The sequence below is a fragment of the Cygnus olor genome, chromosome 10, assembly GCF_009769625.2.
Source record: "Cygnus olor isolate bCygOlo1 chromosome 10, bCygOlo1.pri.v2, whole genome shotgun sequence".
NCBI lineage: Eukaryota > Metazoa > Chordata > Aves > Anseriformes > Anatidae > Cygnus > Cygnus olor.
Genome location: NC_049178.1, coordinates 7,145,121 through 7,168,146, shown reverse-complemented (window position 1 = coordinate 7,168,146; position 23,026 = coordinate 7,145,121). Strand labels below are relative to the sequence as shown.

Here is a 23,026-nt window from a genome sequence, read left to right as displayed (position 1 = left end):
AAAAAGAAATGAGCAAAGCAACTGCTCATCCCCCACCAAGTGATGCCCAGCTGATCACCAGAAGCCCCCCAGCCAACTCCCCCCGGTTTTATTCTTCAGCATGATGCCATATGCTATGGGACATCCTTTTGGCTACCCGGGGCCAACTGTCCCCTCCCAGCTGGTTCACGCACCCCCAGCCTGCTCGCTGGCAGGGCAGGGCAAGCAGAAAACCCTCGACTGTGCAAGTGCTGCTCTGCGGCAACTAAAACATCAGTGTGTTATCAGCACTATTCTCATCCTAAATCCAAAACACAGAACCTTATTAGCTACTAGGAAGAAAATTCACTCTATCCCACCCAAAACCAGGACAAGGTCATTGGCCAATCTCAGGCCAAAATTCCCTGTTAGGGTGGGAAAGCGCTCTATCCCCCTCTGAATTAGGGCTGCTTCTCCACAAGTGAATTTGACTCACGCTTTCACAAGCAGAGAAAGAAAACACAGACAAACGTTCTTCTTTTACACTTTCCCTCCCTTTGAAATCAAAAGGAACGCTCAGAAAGCAAAACTAATGCTCTTCTAAAAGCACAACGATCCCTTTCTCAGAAGAGCAAACCCAAAGACCGTGACTCAGATGTGGGCCTAACTTCCTCAGCCTATTACTCAAACCTTTGACCTCCAACATTTCTCCATTCTTCTGTAAGGGTGTCATAGCCCTAGCTGATCTCACCACCTGTTACATTGATCTCAGAGATCCTCAGCACTTTTCAAATACAGTTTGGTCAAGTCAACAGCATGCACAGCAGCACCTAGGAAGCCGTAAGTTTGACCCTGAAATCCATGCTTTCTTTTAAAGCAGAAGAGACTCTGGGGAGTGGAGAGGAGATGGCAGGGCAGTGGCTGGGTGGAGGAGAAGGTTTTGTATTTACAGAACACAGCTTAACAGAAGCATATCATAATCTTCCCAGCAAGCCACATGCTTCAGGGACCCCACCACCTCAGGGCATGCCAGAGAGTCTTCTTGGTTAATGTCACTGATAGGAAGATAATCCTCCTACAGAGATGCATGCAGTTAAGTGGCGATGTACTTTATCACCCTGTTGGTATCCTGGAGCAGTTTCCTGGGTCTTAAGAAGATCAACGAGCCCAAAGCATTGTGATGCTGCGATATTAGATTACAACACTGACATCGCCCTTAACTCCAGCAAGCCAAAGTATTTTTTATTTACTAAATCAAAGATAGGTCATAGGATTAGCGACACCCCCACACACCAAAAACAAAACAAAACAAATCAATTACTATTTAGATTAACTGTGGTTTCTTACACTAAGTATCCAAACCAATACTTGAGTAGAAAGCCAGTTTTGATATAGTCTTCTACAGTAAGGCTGTGTTTGTAGCACAGGATGCCTCGGGAGGCCCAGACTTCCTTTCATAGCCTGAAGCCATTCAAAGATCACAAGGATTCAAAACAGTGTTCTCCCCACCACCAATTTCCTAAATCTCAGGTCAAATCTAGAAAGAGTTGTTTGGACCTTCCAATCACTAGATCACTGTCTGCCCTATCTCCTCCAGAAACGTCAGCACCCTTTGCACGGTGGTTATCCCTGGCCTCGGCAGTGAATGCAGCAAGGTTACCAGTGCCCAGGGCCTGGGCTGAGCTCCTAGTTGATCTCTGGCCATGATCATTCTCTCCCACCTGGTAAAGCACCCTCAAATGGGTGTCTCTTTCAGCAGCAGCCAGCTTATCCCCCAGCTCCCACACTCTCAGACTGGTCTTAAGACACAAATTCTGACAGCCCTACAGTGAGAACCAGGCATGAAAGTCAGTGAGAAAGTTCTCAAGGTGAAAGCCATTGCAGATGGAAGGAAATCACATTCTGACATATGATGGTGGTGGGAGCCTTATTTAAAAAAAAAAGAAAAAAAGAGAGAGAGAGAGGAGAGAGAGAGAAAGCAAACAAGAGAAAGAGAGAAAAGAAAGAGAAAAAGCAGCAATGGAGCAGGAGTGAATGGCAGGAGATGCTTCTGACAGTACTGCCACCAAAAGAAACTCTTAGCAAGCCATGACCTCAGCACAAAGCCTCTTCATACACCTACCTGTGTGTTTCAGGTCTGGGTGTAAACTACCTCTCCACATTACACAGACATACAGAAGCCTTTAATAAACACAGCTCTTGACTGGTTTTTGGTTGCAGTAAAACACACCTACCAGCCCACGGTAACATGTTAGGAAAACAGGGTTGATGAGAGGGGAAGACGGATTGTCACAAGATAGCAATATCTCTTCAAAAGAATGTCAACTGCCTTTAAAATGACTGGTTTTAGATTTCCAAATTTTAAGAGGGCAACAAAACTGTTCATGATCACTTAGATTGGTCTCCTGCATAGAACTATTCTTGAATTTCATCTGATGTCCCAAACCCAAGTCTTTTTGCTGAGATAGACAAAGTTTCTTCAGAGATTTCAAGTGACAGAAAAAAACCACCACTGTATCCCTTGGTAATTGGCATCAGCAGTTAAACAGCGACCATTAAAACCAGGTACCTTATTTCTAGCTTAAATTTATCTGAATGTATATCTAGCTGCTGACTCACACTACGCTTTCATCTGTTTTTCATCCGTGCTCAGGCATCACTATCCAATGAAATTCGTCCCTGCATTTGCAGGCAGATGAAGCAAATGCTAGCCAACAGTTTGGGCCAGGAAGAAAAGGATGCTGCATCCTGCTGCATGCGTAACAGGGCCCCAGAGTTCATACAACCAAGTCGAGAATGAGCTTTGCTTTGTAATTAAGGCTTCCCCGTGGCAATAAAGCCTCAGCTCAGGACAAGCAACATCCCCCACCCCACCCCCCCCACATCCTGCTTCTGAAGCATTCTGAAATAGTGGCCTGAAGCGGCCAGCCAGCAAGGCTTGTAGCAGCTAATTGCTTGTAACATTGCTCTGGAATTACTGCCCTCATCAAAGTTACGAATATAAAAAGGAGTGCAATAAAAGATAGTGCATGCCACCAAAGACGCAGAGAAACGTTTTGTAGCCGTGCCCTAAGGGGAGCCATAGGCAGGCATGGATGAGGGCACATGACCCCCAGCAGCTCTGCACTATGTGGTTGTGCTGACATCTGTGACCCTAAACTTGCTGCTTACTGCTCTGTGTTTGAGAAACAAAGGTAGATTTACCTTTATCTAAGGATCTGGGCCATGCTTGAACAGCGACAGACTCCTGCAGCCAAAAGGTCTCGTCCCATGGCAGATATTCTGGAGGCTGTTGCGCGGCACAATAGTGTCAGCTGGGACCAAACTGCAACCTGAGAATTTTGAGAACATAAATTAGAACCCCATGGGACTTACAAGGGCATAAAAAGGCAGAGAAGAAGATCCCTGGTCTACCTGTGAACTGCACAGTCTGTCTCCGTGTCAGGACAGCTATGCCATTCACAACCACAGTGGGAAACATTTGTAGCAGCAGCAATAGGCTGACACCCCACATATAACAACACCATGGAGGAAGCCTCAACACAAGCCACCATCGACAAGATAAGCCTTGACAAAGAGGGCATGTCTAGGTGCTGAGATCAGGAATTTCCCTTCTCCAGGCTGGTGTGCTGGGATGGGGCAGAACAAACAGCAAAGTGGAAGCAGCCCCACTACATTTAATTGTGTTGTTAGAACAAACCTAGGACCGTCAGGTGTACAGCACCAATCCATATTGCTCTCTTCCCTCACAGAGGGAAATTCACATCTGGCTCTTTGACGTCTTGTATTGAAACATGTCATGGCCCAGCAGCAAGCCTGCCTATGCAGGATGTGGCCCACACCACCAGTACAATGTCACTGGGCAGCAGTTCCTGCAGCCTAAGCACCACCAAAACCAGAAGCAGTGTCTCATTACAGTCAGACCCAAAGAAAGAAAAGCCATCTCTATGCCCTCCTTAACAAAGTGCCTCAGCACGACACCTTCTTGCGAAGCATGTTGCGAAGCTGACTCTTATGTTGTCTATAAAACAGGGCTATTTTCAAGTGATGGATATTTCTTCTGTGTGGTTTCACAGCCCATCTAGGATAATTTCAACAAATCTGTTTTCCTTTGGTCCACTGGCAACATGTGGAGGTGTTTTTTTCCATAAGAGAACTGATGGTGAGACCTGTACGTCAGACACAGGGAGCAGGTCTCTCTCCTTTCCTGTGCTAATTACCTCCCAAACAAATCTCTCTCTTTAATTCCAGGTACTTCTTAGTGTAGAAGAGGTACCAGGCAGGACCACAGCTTGGAGAGCTGGGACCCACTGGAGCCAAGACAAAGCCAGTCCTCCAGGTAGACTGTGCGTCACAGCCTAGAAAAATTCCTTCCTTCTGCGGTGCCTGAGGCATGCACACACAAATCTTCCAGATCCAGCTGTAAAAGTTAGCAAACCTGCTCTAGTTGGGGCTTAGAATTAGCAGGCACAGGAAAAAGGCAGAAACCTGACTCCAAACCCCTAGTATTGATTTGGCTCAAGTGTTCCCCTTTTCACGCCTCCAGACTTCTCCCCTCTCACCCACACGCAGCCAGCCCTTTCTGCAATGCAATCACCAAATAATATTCACCATCTTGTCTAAATAATCCCCCCGTGTTTCCTAGCCTACCAGGATGGAAAACCTGTCTGACTGCCCAAGCTTCTGCAGGAAGCATGATGAGGTGCTAAGAAAATAATTCTGCTTACAAACTTTTTTGGTCTGAAACAGCTGCTTTTGTAGTTGGATGGGGTTTTTGGCTGGCAGTCAGCTCTCCCTACAAGTCGTCTCACCAAGACACTCCATTTGCTTCCTGTTCCCTAGCAAGTCCCTGAAGGAGAGCAAAGAAACTGGGATTAAACATATATGACAGAGCCAGGCCAAGACACACAATCTGAATTCCCAGACAAAGTACAAGACAAATCTAAGAATCACAAAGGAACAAACGTAATATGGGCTTAAGTCTAGCATGAGCCCTCTGTAAATGTGATCTGAACAGCAGGCTGCACCTTCCAGCCCAGCAGATTCTGTTAGAGCAAAGTCTGCAAAGCAGCAGATCTCAGCGAGAGAGACAGGAGGCACCAGGAATTTAGAAAGAGGCTTTAGGGATTCAGCATCACCTTGACTGACACCAGGACCACTACCTTCAAATGATCTTTGAGGCATCAATGTAAAATGAATGGGTGCACTGAATCCCAGCCCAGCTCTGCTCAGCTGGAACTACAGAGCTTGAGCACCTTGGTTGGGCAGGGAGGAAATAAGAAGTCTGTCAGAACTGTCCTCCTCCCGTGTGCCTGTGGCGGGCACCCAGTGGCCCCTAACACCATCGGAGCACCCGACAGCTGAGAGAGGCTACCAATGTAGCTCTGATTGCGCTGCCTGCCAGAGGTGAGCCAACAGGGGATTAAAGAAGCAGTAAGAGAGTGAAGCAATACTGCCCAGCCACGGCTGGTGTTACATGCTTAATTTTCCCAAAATAGTTCTCTGGGGTCCCAGTGCAACACTCCAAACATTAAGTTTCTTTCATAAGATTGGCAAATCTAAAGGCTGCTTTCACCCATGAATGATTTAAAGAATTACCCACTAGTAAAAACTTCAAGTGTGAACACCTTGAGTATTTAAGTAGACCTGGGTCTTCACAGATTCCTCCTCTGCTCAGGAGGAGCCTTAGACTTGACTTACCATGCAGCCGCACCACGTCCCCCTTGGAGCAGGGGAAATCCCACCGAGTCTGGCTGCATTGTCAGCCCAGCAGGAAGCAGAAATCTCACAGGAAAGCCTATTCTAGTGATGTTTCCAGGGTAGTTTTGCAGATCAGACACACTTTTGGACCAAGGCCAAGGCAGAGCTGTCCAGTGCCCCCAAAAAGGTGGCTAAGTGGAAAATTTCCTCCAAAATGGTTAAGAGAGAGGAAGAAGGAGAGACTTTTTCTTAAGTTTCATTTACTGATGAAAGCAATGAGAACTTCTCCTCTTTCCCCAGAATGTTGCATTTCTTTTGGCAGTAGGGGAAAAAAAAAAGCCTCTTCTTTATCATGCATGCATATTTCCCTGCTACTGAACTGACAGAGCTTGCAAAAGCTGAAAAGGAAAAAAAAAAATCTGCCACCAGAGTCATGTTTTTAACAAAGTATTTTTAGTATTCTTCATGAATAGGGAACACCAAAGTACCCAGCCCTGCTTCATATAATTGACACTTCTTCAGGAAACAACCATCAGTGCCACAAGAAAAATCTCTATCATACTGGGAGGGGGGACTGTGAGGTGTAGACAGCAGTTCAATGAACTCTATTCAAATGCTTTGCTGAACTGGTGTCTAAGCGAGGAAACGCTAAAGGAAGCCTGGAGCCAGAGTGTTTCCCATGAGACGGTGAATCAAGACCTTCCTCTCCCCTGTGACTCAGTGTCACAGGAGGCAAACTGCAGATGACTTCTGGCTGGCTGAAGCCACAGCCATGGCACCGTGAGCAGGCTGGCTCCGGATGCATGCAGAGAGTTGGAACGGAAGCAGGACAGGAGACCTGCTGGGGTGGCCCTATGTCGCAGCTGCTTCTGTTTCAAAGCCTGGCTAGCATCAGTCATGCTGTGAAGATGTCAAAGGGGGTAGCAGGCACCTCTGGCCTGTGCTTCGTGTGCGAAGAGTAGAGGAGGATGAGAAAAAACAAATCAAAAGACACAGGAAAGAAGGAGCTAAGAGCTAGGAAGAGAAACACATTCTGGGCCGCGAAGAAGAAGCAAAGCACACACAAAACATTCAATTACCTGCTGCAGAAAAGGCAGCAGGATCAGCTGTTCTCATGCAATGCAGAGATCCCTTGAAGAAAAGCAGCCTTTCTGCCACTCCACCCTTTCTCAGAGGCTTGCTTTCATGCCAGTAGCTCTCCTTAGCCTCTTAGCCCAGGTCTCCCATTTGTCTGTATGCAGAGGAAGGACACTGCTGCAGAGTAAAAGAGCTCCTGAGCTTCTGAGAACCCTACACGCCTCTCAAGTGACTAAAACACTCCAAACAAATGAGAAATGTTAGCTTCTTGAAAGAAAACAGAAGCGGGAAAAAGGAGATGGTATCTACAGCCAGCCAAATATTAGAAAGTAAATTGACTGCATTCACTTATAAAACAAAGCCTCTCGTTTGGTGTGACCACATCAGAGCCTGCAAGGATTACTAACGGTTTCTGCATGGCTTTGCTGCCCACACCCTTTCAGCAAAGGGTACCCACAGCTAAGAGCACGTCACCTTCTTGCTCACTTATTTGGAGCTCTTGTTTGGAAGCTCAAACCCAGAACACCAAGAGTAACTACTTCCAAATACTTCTTAGATGGTTATTCACACACCTGCAATATTCCATGAGCATTTGTCACTACCAATTAACCAATTAAATTAGCAAATACTCTTTGCAAAGCAGAGGTGAAGGAATGGTGCAAAGACAAGCAGTTCACATTCTGCCTTAAAACAGGTCCCACTGTTGTGTAACATGGCTGAGGCATATAGCCAGTCTCTCCCAAAAAGCTTCTAGGGACAGAGACACCACAACCTCCCCAGGCAACCTACCCATCACTTCCTCCTCCTTAACCACTCTGCAAAGCCTCCCCACTCCAAATATTCACGCAGCAAATGTTGCATCAGCCATAATAACCTGCCTGAGTAGAGAAATGTGATGAAACATCAGAAAGAAGAAAAAAAAAAAAGGTATGCAAGTAAACCTTGCAATTTCAATCCACTTCATGCAGTTAGCCCAAAGAAAAGGAGGTGAAAACCCAGCCCTGGTGAGAACAGCAAGTGTCTGGCATCCAATTTAAGACCAGCCACAGGTACTGCGCTGAGGTGCTACAACCTCACCCCACGATGGAGAGCAGAAAAGCTGGATTAAAAATCCAGACTGAAGCCCACCCCTAATCCCTGAAGAAAAAGAAACCCATGAAGCTAAATCTTCATCAACTCTCACTGCAGGGCCAGATTCTATGAGCGGCCCCCATAAACACAAGCATGCACTGGACACTCCCCCCTTCCCTGACTTTCCCTTCAGGAGCTTCCCGGCTGTTATCCACCCGCCTGCTTGGGTACTTTCTTGCAGAAGGTCACAGCAGCAGCAATCAGTGCTGCACGGATTGCACTGGGAAGTATGGTCTCCACTCTGCTTACCAGAGAGGCCTGTTGCAAACTGCAGAAACTCGGGGATGCCAGGGACCCACCTGTGAAGAGAAAAAAACGGCACCAGGAGCGAGTAAACTACAATGGCTGACATAATCTAATAGTTGTCAGAAAAGCCAGCCTTGATTCCACTGTTGCTGATGTTTCTGGCACTAGGGATGCTTCAATGAGACAACTGAAGCCACTGAACCAGCAGAAAGTAGAAACAAAAACCCCACTGTGGCAAGGATGAGCACAGCTGCCTCCTCTAACTGCATCCCCGAAGTGCACGCTAGACTACTGCAATGATGTGCCGAAACCAGATCTGTAGAGCTGAATGAGCACAGGACATTTATGCTCTTGAGAAACTCATTTTGTGCACGTGGAACTGACTTTGCTGGGCCCATTTGCTGCTTCCTGATGGCCCACCAAAAGGACGCCAGCGTTTCTCTGCACACAACCCCTTGTCTACTTTAACAAGTTCTGCGATACAGGACAACCTCTTTCTATCCGTGAATGTCCAGCACAAGAGGATCCCATCTCTGATAGGAGGGCTTTGCACATCAGGACATGCCCTGCTGTCCCCTGAAGAGCCCCATTACTACGCAGAAGCTGTCGCTCCTAGCTCACTGCTGAAGACATTCTCTGCCTCCCACCTGAGATAAGCAGCAGGATCTGCGTAAGTCAGGCTTCCTGCAAGGCAAAGCAGCAGCAGGCGAGGCCCCTTACAAGGAACTGTCAACCTCTCCCTGCTCACGCGCTGGGAAAAAACACAGCCACCCTGAAAGGTGGGGGAGAGGTAGCACTGGGAGGCAACATAATGGAGAAGACCAAGAAAAACGTGTATTCGTCTCGTTATTCGGGTTTGAGCTCCTAGAAAAGGCCTTTTGGTCTGGTCTGAAGCAGCATCAAAAATCCTCCAGCCAACAGCGGCGCCGTTCGTGGTGCTTGGAGAGAAGTGGCCGAGGGATTCCCGTCTGCTCGCAGCCTCCTGCTTCTGCCAGGCACCTCTTGTCCTTAGCTGCCGCGCCACCAGTCCCATCTGCCTCCAAGAGAGCTAGGTAACTTGTTTGGTTTTACAGAAAACAGTAAATTCACAGAAAAATATACGGAGCTATTCAAACGACCAAATAATTCTAGTAATTAAACGTCTGTGGATTAGAATCCCCCAACATTTTTTGAACCTAACTTGATTTTTTTAGTTGATTTTATTTGAAGATAATATACTTCCAGTTCAACAAAAGCAAAATTTGAGGCTAAATCTCTCCCTTCCTCATTTGCAAGCCTGTAAAGTGGGGATTCCTGCCCTTGCGGCCTTGTTTTCCAGTTTTCCCCACAATTTTCTGTCCCTCCTGTCTCAGCGAGGAGGCTGAGCAGCGCAGCTTTCAACGTGCTGTGCCAGCCTGAGTTTTTATCAGCTCTCTGCCAATTAGGAAAGGAGTCATTAGCTGCCTTCCAGCCTTACAGAGGAAGCGGCCAAGCCAACTTTCCCTGCTGAACCAGGCAGATCTCCCAGCACAAAGAGCCGAAGGTTTGTTCATCCTGTGGTTACAGCAGCTCACGGCAGCCAGCGCTGATCACACTGCAAGAGATCACATCTACAGGGCGCAGAGCGAGGGAGAGCAGTACAGTCCCATCCCAAGCAGATGGGAGATAAGGGAGTCAGAAAACCTATCCAGCCCTCCTGCACAGTAACCGGGCATCCCAGGGACGTCTGTACAAGGCTACCACAGGACCAAAGCAGCTCTGTACCCTGACAGCAGTGTCCCCACGCTGGCCACTCAGGACTTAGTCTCTTCTGAGGGGGGATTTTCTAACAAGACCTGCACTTTTGCTGCACCTTGGTGTGAAGAAGAATCAAATCTCATTTCCCATCTAATGCTTATTTCCATAAAGGAAAAAAAAAAAAAAAAAAGAAAAAGCTGGAAGCTAGTATCTTTGAGTTCTCTTCCACTTTGCCAAGTCTGACTGAAATCTGCAGGTAGGCAGCAATGACACAGGATGTATTTTTTCCACAAACCAGACTAAAAAGGACAGTGGGTAGGTGTTTCTATTGACGCAAAGGCAATTGAAGGAAGTGACGGAAAGCCATAGTGAACAACAGCCCCTTGTCATCCCAACAGTCATCCCAAAAACGTATGTTGGGAGACTGAGGTCACGACCCTTGGCTCCCAAATCAGTATTGATCCACCTGGCCTTACTGTCCGGGGCCTCTGGTTAAAATGCGCTTCTGGGTAAAAGCAAGGGTGTTGATAAGTCTTCCTCACAGTGTCACGTCAAAAAGGGGAAGGCTGACACAGCTGCGAGTCATCACAGTATTACTTCAGCCCATGAAGGTACAACTCCACTTACAGACTGGCATACAAGCTACGGAGGGAGGCTGAATCAAACCTGTGATGTTCCCAAAAGAGATCCTGAAGTTTGCTTAAAAAAAGAACTCTCCTCCACTCTGCAGCTATTTTTAATCTAGGGTGGACTGTGTCATTCTGGAATGGAGTCAAATGAAAACGAGAGATTTAAAGCACTTCACTCTCCCCCTGCTGCCCCTCTGCTCTGCGTCAGTCATCACTTCTTACTTTGTAAACTCTTAGTGGGATTTGCACAGGGCCAGGCAAAGCAGGCTCCTCCATTTACTGCTATCCAACAAATATATTCCAGTAACAGGCTGTTCTCCTGCCAATGCCTTCTGTTTTCCAACTCGTTTCATTTTCTTTAGTGACTTTCCTGCAGACAAGTGGATAACCAGAGCCTTGTGTTGACTCCACGTGGATTCTGTCTCACAGTGGTGCCAGCTATTTCTTTGCAGAAACACTGCTCATGTAGGAAGCGGGTACAAAATCTCTCCCAGCGCTGGACACAGTTTATTTGCTCCTGTTTCCGCTCGCTTTTCTCCATCAGTCAGCTCACAAAGCCCTGACTGCTGCTCTGCCCGAGGCTCTCCCCTGTTGCCTCCCTGCCTTTCCTGCCAGGCTCTCCCAAGCCGATAGCCAAGGAAACCTGCCCACACCTATGCACGCTGGGGCTGCGCCTTTGTTTTGGGCAGTGACGTGTGCTTGGGGTGGAGGCCACCATTGTTCCAGCTCCCTGATTCCACAAAGGAGCGTTAATAATTTCTTGCAACTGCAGTAAATGAAGGGTGGCTGCTACACCCAACCTCTAATACTGTTTTTCCTCTGTTACCTGTTAAAAAGGGGGTTTCTTCCTCTTGCCATGGGAAGGTGGCTGAGGTCCAAATATTGCAGCGCCACCTCAGCAGAAGCCAGTAACCTTAACAGGATTTCTGCCAAACACATGGACCCTTGGGAGGCACAGCTGGGGCCCCCAGCCCCGAGCCAGGCCAAAGAGCTCTCAGGACCGTTTGGATCAGAAACGAGAGCTGGGCTCCCTCTTCCACATGCCATCGTGTTTCCCATCCTAAGGAAGGGATGCAGTGGATAATGAAGCTGTCATCTGTGGTGTTCAAACAGAGCAGTCTGACAGCGCCAACAGAAAAATACAACCGTGCTGTGGAAAGCAGATGCTTTTTCACAAAAATAAAATGACTCTCATTTAGTCTGTGGAAGGTATTTTTTCAGAGAAATTGCACAGGAGCTAGCCTGATATCCTCTTATTTGTCTCAAGAGGTACCCAGCTCTTCAGGTGCTCTCTGACTTGAAGAGTGCAATCACACACCAACTCTTGGCTTCTGGAAGCATCATATATAGAACAAAAAACAGTAGGAGACGTTCCTCTCCCTGCCTTGTATAGCGTGAACGTTACATGCAAGAACTAAAACATAGCAGCCGGAAGTCTTATTTTGCAGCAGATAATCTCATTTTTCATATTCAGTGCAACATTCAGCCCATCCTCCCAAAACTCAGCTGTGCCAAGGCTCGTGAGCTTGGAGTGAAATGATCTCCCACAGAAAAGTTCCATTGCCCCACAAAGAATGAGAGCAGTGTAAAGCACAAACAAAAGGAAACAAGTGGTGAAAAGTAAAAGTAGGTGGTTTAGACACATCCCACCTTGACATACAATGTTTCAGCAACCAGGGTGAGGAAATGGGTTTTCCTTTTAAACAAGGGTGGACCAGATCCTTCGCTGGAAGAAATCAGCGCTGCCGTGCTCAGATCAGCGGACTGTTGCTGATTCACAGCAGCTGAGGATCTGGTACGTGGTTTTCTCCTGACAGTATCAAAGTAATTTAATTCTAAATTAAAATCATGTGGAGATGTTGTTTTTAAATAATATTATTAAATACCAAATACAAGAAAACTGAACTGAACTAAAATTAATCTAAAATGAGAGAGCGTAAAGGAAATGCCTTTCCATTGTAATGTGGACTCAGAGGCTAGAAAGAACCACAAGATAATTTGTGGAAATCCCTTGAAGCATTCTCACTCACTAATTAGTCTCTTCATTCTGGACCAAGGCCATCGGTGGTGTGAAGGTTTCAGGGTTTAACACATTTCCTCATGCTCACTAAGAGCTCAGTGTAATTCCTGGAGCCAAAGCACCGAGGATGAATGAACTGGTGTGCAAGGTGACCGTGCTCACCCCTTGCTTGTCCCCAACAGCACGCGTGGCCCGATGGGCCTGTGGCCATGCCAGGCTTGAAGCCAGCAGGCCCTGCACAACACCCCTCTGCCACCTAAACCGCTGCAAACAGCTGAGACGAAAAGATATTCTGCAGTGACAGACGTGGAAGCAGAAAGCACCCTGGGAAGCTGCGGCGCATCGCAGCGTGCCGGCAGGGGAGAGGCACACCCCATTACAAGTGCTTGTGCAACTCCATCTCCGTTTAGTCACAGGGCGGACGTGAGCAGGGCTATCGCAAGCTTGCACGCAGCAGGGAGCAACGGCCTTCACAAGAGCAGCCCCGGGCGCTCTGCTCCCTTTCACCACTCTCCCTCCTGCAGGATCTGTCCTCCCGGCTACGGCAGCGACTTGGCCACCAGCCTTGCCTGGTCTGGCCGTGCCACAGTCCTTCCTGATCCCAGACAGCCAGGCCTCCAGCAAGTGCTCGGCCTGCTTCAGGATCAGCAAGGATGATGCTAATTCACTGTTCAAGTGGGTGGAAGCCTTTATTAATGTTTCAGGCCTGAGAAATCTCACCAGTGCAGCGAGAACCGCAGAGCTCCTTCCTAATTACACAGCAGAGCACCGCATGATTCATGTCAGCAGCTCCCCGGCCCCCTCACCTCAATCCTTGCTGGTGTGACACAACAAATCCGAGTGGAAGTGATTAGCAGGTTGCAACCGCAGCCGCCTGCTCCCCAGTGCTATTAACAAACAAGGCGCCATGAATGAGCCGTGGCAGGGCAGTCGGAGGCCTGTTGAATCACGCTCTTCGGCGTTGCAACATCGGAAGTTGCACTTTAAAACCCATCGCCTGGGTTGCTCTCAGATTTCCCAATGAAGGCGGGAGGAGGACGGAGAACCCAGGCTGAGAACATTATACATGCATTTTTAAATTCCCAGGGGAGGCTCAAAAATTAGAACTAGCTCTGGGGCTCTTTGTTTTTGTTTCTCCCTTCCCTCTACTCTTTCCTTTTGGTCTGATTAACTTTGGTGCCTGGCTTGCACAATTTTATCAGGTTGGACCCGATGAATCACTCATCTTCAGCAAGCAACAGAGAGATTGCAGGCCACAGAGGGTTTGTGTTTCAGTAACAAAAAGGCAGCAAAGGAAAAAAAAAAAAAGAGAAAGGGAACGGGGGCAGGGAAAAAAGACAGTGGGCCAACAGCACTCATGGACAGCTTTCCGATGTCTGGTCTCAGACAACTAGCAGCACATTCATTTGTAAGAGTGCCAGACCTCCTAGGAAACCTAAAGGGCTGCTGTTATTTATAAAGCTAGATTGTAGCTGTTCTGTGCACAAGACTAGCTCATTATATTTATAGGCACCTGTCCCATTTACCCACTTCAGGTCCCTCGCTCTCATAAATCTATGAGGCTCACGGGATCAGTCTTCCAACACTAAGATACACCTCTCCTTTCTGAGCAGGGCCATTTGGAAGCGTCTATCACCACTGCAGGGCTCAGCAGCATGTGTCTGTAAATATACACCTGAAAGCCCCACATTTCTGTCAATGCACAGGCAGCCAGATTCAAGAGTTTGCCTTCCACACAGAGAGGACGAGATTTTGCATTTAATTTGTAAAAAGCTCTCAGTACATCTTAGCCACAAAGGTTTGATTTAAAGATGGTTTAAAACTGTCAGCCAGCTTCAGGAGAAAAGATATACAAGCCAGTCCAATCAATTCTGGCAGCCTGGAGTCCTAGTGTCCCTTAAGAGGGAAAAACAAAACAAAACCAACCCTCCTAGGTTTTATGCCTGAACTTCAACCCATCTGCACATAAATTGAAATTGCAGAGCTCTGCTAGTCAGACATGAAGAGCTCTGCAAACACAGCCGTAGGTGAACACAGCTCTAAGTGAAGCTGGAGACATGGGCAAGCAAAGTCAGCCCCTACAAATTGCACTGGGGACAGGAAAAGCAGGAGACTTGGCCTTTCTGGTTTGTGGGTGTTAATATAAGAACAGGAAAAAAAAACGAAATCTTGTCTGTTTTGGAGGTGAAAGACTTATTTCTCAATAAAAATAAATAAACAAAATGGTACAGCTCTTACCTCCTACAAATAGAAGAGACAATTTCACTGTTGAGATCAGCCAGGCTCACTCCTGTCAAGCAGAAGCCTTGACCAAATGTAGATACAGAAACTGAGGCAACCTACTGTTTCTAGTTGTGCACGGGTTAGCAAACTTCCCAGCAGAACCATGCTCTCTCTACCTGTCCGAAACACGGTTTTCTCTGGTGTTTCAAACTGTGCTGGGATTTGGGGCACCAACTACCAGTCGCTGGATCAGATCTGCCGTCTCATGCAGTTGTCCAGGCCTGGCTCCCTCAAGCAGCTACACAATGATGGCAAGAAGTATTTTGGCTCGCTCCAAGTAGCGACAGTGGGCAGGTCTTGAGAGGAGTCTCAAAGAGCCCCTCCAAGGCAGAAACTTTCACAATCCTAGGGCAGATGCCATTTTTCCTGCTTAACCTCTTGGAAGGATTCCCTCTTTCTGGGTTGTGAATTGAAAGTCATCCAGAGAAAAATATTTGCCCTTTTGCAATATATTTCCAGGACTGATTGTTTAACTGTTTGACATAGCATAAACTCAAAGCTTTTTAAAAACTGAAGGAAAAAAGATAAGGACTCCCATTACTCAAGAGTATACCCAGCCCCAGATGTCTGTCGAAGAAGAGCCAACAGTCCAATGCTGAGAGAGAAAGAGGTTTGAAGACCTGTGGGGCTGGATCTGAAGACAGGAGCTTTCATATCTTAGCTTGAGTGCCCGATTCCAGGCTGTACTAGAGCAGGTGTCCGTGGACAGAAGAGGTAGCACTAGAATTCTGTATCGGCCACAAAAATTTTAACTGAAATTTACATTTCTCCCTTAAAAGTCATCATCTACGTAACACAGCATTTACTAACAAATACTCATCTCATCAAAAGATTCCCAACCAGTTCCACTAGGAACCTAAACAATGCAGCTTTCAGTTAAGGGTGTGAGAGATGAAGCAAAGCTGACTCAAGCTGCTTCCAGTTGCTAAGCTTACTGAAATGCAATAAATACAGAGCAAACCCAACTTTTCCCTTCTTGTTGTACACAATATTTGCAAGCAATTATAGTAGCTGCATGCATTATTTACACATTTAGTTTTACACATTTACATATTTAGTTATGAAAGTTCAGGCCATAAACTGAAAAGGAAGCTGGATTTAAAAAAAAAAAATCATGTCATGCCTTAAAACATTTTTTACAGAGCCAAACGGGAAACAGATAAATACACTTAGGCTCTTCCCTCTATGTTCTTCCATCCCACACGGTCATTTGCACCTCTGCTAGGATTAAGAGCAGCTCACAGTTCCCTTCTGTATGACACATCATAGATTTCACTTGCTCACTTCTGCCTTGTAATCTATAACTGTGGCTGAATTATGGCATGATCTTCAAAAACCCTCTAGTCTCACTGTAAAGAAGCGATGAATCCATGTTTTTTGCTAAGGCAAGGCTGCAATCAGTTGACCTCTGTAGAGGAATGAAATGCCAACATGTGTACTAGGAGAATGGAAAGGCAACAGCCCTCTGGAAAAGGATGAAGAAAAGAAAACCGCACACGGGTTATTTTGTTAACCTAACCTAACCTCTCTAGTCTTAGAGTAAACCTGAGGGCTTCTCTGGCAAAAGACAAGGCCATGCCGCAGAGCTCAGCTCACCAGTAACAAGGTAGGAACCGTGTACTCACCATCCTCAGCTTCGATTTAGTGCAGGTAAATAGTGGCCTAGCGTCAGCATTGCCTGAAGGAAGGCTGACCAGGGACCTGACAGCCATGGTTCAGCTCCCAGAAGACAGCCATACCTTCCTCATGTCAGCAGCAAGCTGTGCCTAAAAGCCAAGCAGCCCCCTCCACGGGAGAGGTACTTCCCCTCAACATGCACATACATCTATCTTGATGCAATAGCGTGGGTGGCTTCGATGGGCCTGCGCTCGGGGCACATCCCTTCGGATGCCTGACCTCTAGGTACTTCCTTGACCCTCTGTTCACATGCTTTTAGGGAGCTAGAGACCAGCCACAGCAAACATCAGATCTTCTCTGGTGCCTCCAAAGATCACCTCCCCGTCTCCAAAGACAGTACAGATCTTCCAAGAATCATTTTTCAAGGGGAAATCCTCTTTTCTCCCTCTGTTCTTGAAAAAATGCTAAACAGCCTTTGGAACTTGCTAGCAGGGATATGTGATGGCTTACTTTGCAGGAGGACTTAACATCCTCATCAAGACACCTTATCTTCTGGTTCTGAAATGTCACAAGAAGAGAGATCACAAAAAAAGGAAGGGTTGTAGGAAAGTTTACTCCCTAACTCCTGGCCAACACCAAGCTCTGGCCAAGGTAAAATTAAAGCACCATAAACAAACACATCCCTTTCTGGATCCTGGGGAAGACAGAGACAAGCGACAGACCCTGAAGGAGAAGGGGGTTCCAATATCACCTCCTGTCTCTCCCCATGGCATCTGTCCATAAGTTTCTCCAGCAGAATCCTAGCAGAAGAGCTGAGCAATGGATGCTAGCGACGGTAGCTCTCCCAGGCATTTTGGGAACAGCCCCCAGAGTCTGAAAGCAGCATTTACAACGCTGGTTTGCAACTGGGAGAAAAATCACAGTATGGTCCAGTAATCAGGCCAAGCAGCCAGAATCAATCTTTTAACCCATAATAAATAATAGTTTCCTAAACTTTATTGTGGTCACAAAGTCAGAACTAAATTTGATAAAAAATGCAATTATTGTACATAGAAAATTTTGAAAAATGTCACTAAATCCTCAGGGGAAAAACAATGAATGCCTTTTTAATGAAAACCAAGCTTACAGATTGCTGGTTTCTGAAAGCAGCCTGGTAAATATTTTTGTTTTCCAATAAGCAAAATAAATACTGGAACAGACCCACAGTCCTTTCCCTTCCATTGCTCCAAACCCCCAGTTTTTCGAAGTGGAATCAAGGATGCCTGTCCTCCAGTTTTAAAACCAGTTTATGGCTCCTCAAAATATCGTGACCCAGGGCTGGATAGTGCAGTGGAAAAAAGCCAGGAGACCCCAATGTACTCTGGGGATTGCAATAAACGGACAACAAGGAGCAGAACCTGCTCCTGACAACACAGATTGGGAAAGTGCCCAGAGATGAGGCTTATCATGCCACAACTTGAACCTCCTCGAGCAATTCACACACCCATGTCTCTACATGAAAGCAATGAGATGGGAAGGAAACACAGTTAGGGTTTGGCACTGCTCAAGCCCTATGCAATTACAGGCAAGAGTAAACATCTTATTCAAGAATGAGCAATTGTCCCTCAAGGGAAAACCCCGGGGCTTCCAACCCTCCCAAGAAGGTCACAAATGGGTACAGGAAACAAGAGAAGACTTGCACAAAGGGAAGGAGCTAAACCCTCTGCCCATGAGTGAGGAACTGAACAGACAGGTCCATGCGCTCCAGCACTGGGCACAGATTTCAGAACAAGCACACGGGGAGCCGTGGCATCACTTAGCCTTTTGCTTCTGAAGTTTTAGGAGCATTATTTAGTCTTTCTTCCCAATACAGCAATTCCCATCGAATCTCCAGTTTTGCAGGAGCACCTAATTTATGATGACAACTTCAAATCAAGCTGTGGCTTGAAAGAATGGTCTTAAATCCATTTGTCATCTTAAGTGCCATTAGTTCAGTACAGCCAAGTTTACTGCCCTTCCAGATGCGATTTCTCATTCGCTAAGGCCTAACAAGGCACGTGGCAGGGAGCTGTACCATGTCTGACCCCAAAATTTCATACTGTGACGACTGACTTACTACTGGTGGCTGTTCAGGGAGCTTCTGCAGAGCTGTGGAGGCTTGCAGGAGACAAGCTCATGCACTCCTCTGTTGTAGCCACATCCCTGCCGCAGTCCCATCCTACTGGGTGACCCTTGTCAGGCTCAGATGTCTCTCCTCCATGGCAGGAAGAGAGGCATCTTGAAGTTGTCAGCAAAGCTGTTCCTTACTGAAGAAGGGGATCCTGCAAGTATATTCAAACTTTGGTCAATCTGCCCCTAATACACCTACATGCCTGTTATACGAGCTTCAACTGAAAGCTCAAGAACTAAGACAATTAACATATGCCACCACGTCAAATCTAGGCGCCAAGGGCCTGAGGAAAAGACCATCAAATTCCTTCGGCAGGCTCAGGAGGGGACAACTGATAGCTCATCTGTTGCCGTAAGTACTTGTTTCTCGGATGCCAGGGCCAGGCCGGTTGATGCTAGGTAATTAATCTTCCTGAAGAAACGAAACCATCTGGCTGCACAGTAACTCCTCTTCCTGCCTGGACTCAGAAGCCCACACGGCAGATCCTGGAGAGGGGATATCAAAAATCTGTCTGATTTACTTGTCATTGCCTGGGTCCTTTCAAGGCCTAACAATGCAAATTCCCCACAGCCATCAGCAAAGCCAATGTATATGGATTTTGAGTGAGTCAGTACTGCAGCTGGGTTAGGTCACTTCAGTTCCTTTCCGTTCTGAAAAAGCAGCACTGAGCTTGCAAGGTGACAGGAGCATGAGATGGCTGACCTCAGTCCCTCGGGGAACCTTCAGGGCAAGCTGGGCTCTCTGCTGCTTTCTGGACCTTCCAGAATAGCACATCACCCCCTTGCTCCCCCAAACACTCGTACCATCTGCATTTAATAGCCATGTGGCATGCCTGGGAGGAAGCGGGGGCTCATTAGTTTCAGGCTAGATGCATATGTTGGCGTGCCATACTCAGAAAAATATCTGAGGCAAGGAAAGATGAGGGGGAATTTACTGACATTACATGAGCAAGCATGGCAACTACACAGTCACTGCTGCTGTCACACAGCCCAGCGGACTGCATGGGAAGCCCAGGAGCCACCCGGCGCACACGTTTCCTTCCTCTGCACTGAGAGATCCTCCCTCACCCAGACATGCAGCAAGGGGCCTTGCAGCCACGGTGCTCTGAGCCAGACTGGGGGCTCCCTGGCATGGAGGCCAAGGCAGACCCTCTCTAGCACAGCCCTTTGGCCTCCCAACCCCTGGCTTGTGCTGCTCCTTGTCTGTGATCACCAACGTCTCTTCCTTGGCTGGCTTCCTGGCCTCCCAGCGAGGAGGAAGAGGAAGCTTCCTGCTCTTCACAGCTGCAGTTTGACAGAAGCATCTGCAGCCTTCACAGCCCTGGGATGGCCGTCACGAGCCCTTGGCTCTGCCCTGCACGGCCAGTCACGTAATGCTACCAAGACAAGCTGCAACCCCACAACCAGACTTATTTCCTTGGAAAGCCCTAGCTCAGTTTGAGCACAACAACTTCTGGAGGATGTTGAGACCCACAGCCACCAAGAGGCCTTCGGAAATGCCTTTACACCCTTTATGCTGTTGGATATATCCACACACAACAGCTTTTTGTACCGGTGCTATACATTAGGTTTCAGGGCAGTACTGAGACAATCACACCATCGGTCCACTACTAACACAGCATTCAACATTTTCCTCTGTAACTGAAGCACATCCCAGCTACCTAAGTAGCTCAAAGTAGTTTTTCAGTAATAATAATAAAAAAAAAGGATTCATTCATGAAGACAAAAACAAAGTGAGGAGACCCAACACATGAAAATTAAGAAAGTTCCCTGAAGGAACCACAAATGGTGCTCTGCAAAAGTCCCGTGGAATAAGCAGTGCTGTGACTCAGGGCAGCATCACGCAGGCAGCTCGCCAAGGGCTCCCCCAGCACAGGGGCCCTGAGGACGAGCGGAGAGAGGCACAGAGCCTGCCCCCAGCTCCCTCCCGTGCCTTCCCCTGCTTGGGGGAGCCAGACCTTGCCCTTGTGAAACTCAGTTCAAGGTGGACAGAAACAGGCAGAGCTTCATTTCAAGCATGCCTGGGTTGCTCAGCGCAGTACAACTGCGAGAACCATGAGGATGAAGGGGAAAAAAAGGCTTTGTGGTTAATTATGAGTGTGTTAACTTTAAGAAATAGGGGCAGATTGGCAGAGGTATTTATTCTATGAGCTGCATTTCCCTTTTGGACAGGAGATAATGAAATATCCTTTGCCACACAGAAGAGCCTCCCAGCAGAGGAGAGGCATGCTCTGGCTCCTGCATGATGGAGCTGCAGAAACCAACTGCCCCCTTCCCAGCACCAGCCAAAAAAGCCAAACTTTTGCAGCAGTGAGAGAACAGAACACAAAATCAGCTGACTCCTGAGAAAGCAGTTGGTTTCCCCTTCTCAATGCTAGAACATTCAACTTAATCCCCCAAACTACAAGAGCAGAACCATCACCAGGTACACGGTTGCCATCGCCTTCAAGGGTGGAGAAGCTGCCTTTGCAGAGAGCCGCAGACAAAGCGCTGCCGGTGCGTTGGCTTGCAGGTTCTGGGTAGACCTGGAGCTGACGGGGAAGTAGGACGGAGTTTTCTCTAATTTATTTCCAACTTGAGCTCATCCCAGTACCTCTCCCCCAAGAGCTCTGTTGCTGATCAAGCAAAGTTCCAGCTAATGAGACTTTATTTTTAGCACCAAGCAGTAGGAGAAGCTGAACCTTCCAACAAAGCCTCCTCAACACTCTAACAAGCACTTTATTGCTTAAGGTAAGGAAAGAAAGACAAAAGCTGGGGGTGAGCCTGGATCTGGGTCAGCATCAGTGTCTGTGTCACCTGTAGCCTCATTTTATGGGACATGTGTGGATAATAAATGCTGATTATGGAAAGTGGAAGGGAAGAGGCAATCCTGAGACATGTGCAGATAGGAGAGAAATCACATGAAGAAGAGATAATACAGAACTGCAAAACCGTTGTAAAAAGGCATTAGAAGAGCTCTGTAATCGAGGTTATTGGACACAACTACGCCAGGCTCCCCCCCCCACACCTCTTGGGTACCTATCATTGTGATGGATGTCACTTTCGATAGTGATAGCAACAGCAAAACATCCGTGTTAAATACGAGTACGTTAACTTTTACATTGGTATAATTTGCTGCATTGTGAGTTTCCATCATTGAGGAGCTGAAGACAAAACGCTCTTCCTTGGGATGTCGATAACCATGCGCACACTCTACAGGAAGAAATATTTCTTTAAATATCTATTACATCTTAAATAATTCTTTTCACTTTTCATTTCTCTTGTCAGGGAAACACAGCCCAGGAGAAAGGAGTAAGCAATTCATATTGCTTACATACATCGTGAGCTGGATTTGCCATTGCTCTGTATCTGGTGAAGCCGTTCACTGCTGCTTTTTTGGCCACACATACAAAAGATGAGTTTGCTGGACGGAAGGGGACAGAATGGACTGGCCACTCTAGGCACTGTTTTTTCTTTTTAAAATTACACATGCATAAATATGTTATTGAAGGTAACATTGTCACCCAGTTGCCAAAGGAAAAAAATGGATTCTCCAGCAGAGAATCTGCCAGCAGTCCTACGCTGATGCGCGGTGTGATTTGGTAACAGGGAGGTGGCGTTCCTGCCTCCCAAAGCTGAATCGACGGTGTACCTGCTGCAGCATTACAGCCAGCTGCACTTTAGATACTGTGAATTAGAAACAGACCGAGTCACGCCCCGGCGTGTTTTTAGCTGTCCTCCATTTCAGAAGCTAGAAGAGTGCTGAAGGAACAACCTGCTTGGTTGTTCCCGTGCTGTAAGCAGAAACTACGGCAGCATCACCACCGCGAGTGCTGGGCTCTGCGAGGAAGCAGGGAGGGTGTTGGCTGCTGGCTGAGCCTCCAGCTCCAGCCACAGCAGAGCTGGGTCAGCTCCCACCTGCCTCCACGCACCTCTGTGTCCTGGGAAAGGCACTGCTTCCGCTACGCCGCCCAAAAAGCGACGGCCTCCAGCTCAGCACCATGATTGTACAGGGACAAGCATGATGAGGACTTAAGGGGCTGCACCAAGAAAAATACCTGCTTCAGGATAAACTGGTTTTGAGATGGTGCAGAGCTATAAAACAGACCAAACTACTACCAAGAGCAAAAGCATTCCTGGAGAATCTACTTCAAAACTGCATGAAAGAGGACTTGATATCACGGTGATTTCCAAAACAGGGTGGGCATCTTGGGGCTGAGCTACATCAAGTTTTAATGCTATCTAAAGATCACAAAAAGAGATTTTACTTCTATCTGCAAGTCAGACCATCCATGCAGCACAAGGCAAGCATCACTGCTTCAGTGGGTTCCTGCTTTCACACCATCGCTCCCAGTGTCTCTTAGCCCAGAGCCCACCCCTGTAACAGAGGTGGCACCCAACAGCTCCCTTCACCTGCTTCATCCCTCGGGGCCGAGGGCACTGATCGAGGTGCCTCTGCTCACATTCAGCTTGGTGAAATCAGTCAGCTCACTTGCCTCCAAAAGGCAGTCCTCCCAGCCAG

At 47.4% G+C, this 23,026-nt stretch overlaps 1 long non-coding RNA gene across 1 annotated transcript in view; it reads right to left on the bottom strand.

Annotated features, from left to right (window-relative positions):
• Nucleotides 1-23,026, bottom strand: part of LOC121075716 — a 165,603-nt gene that overhangs the window by 122,319 nt on the left and 20,258 nt on the right. The window contains exons 4-5 of the long non-coding RNA XR_005823123.1: nucleotides 8,116-19,011; nucleotides 3,163-3,290 (exon numbers count right to left, since the gene is read on the bottom strand). This is a non-coding gene — a long non-coding RNA (uncharacterized LOC121075716). The remainder of the gene's footprint in view (nucleotides 1-3,162; nucleotides 3,291-8,115; nucleotides 19,012-23,026) is intronic.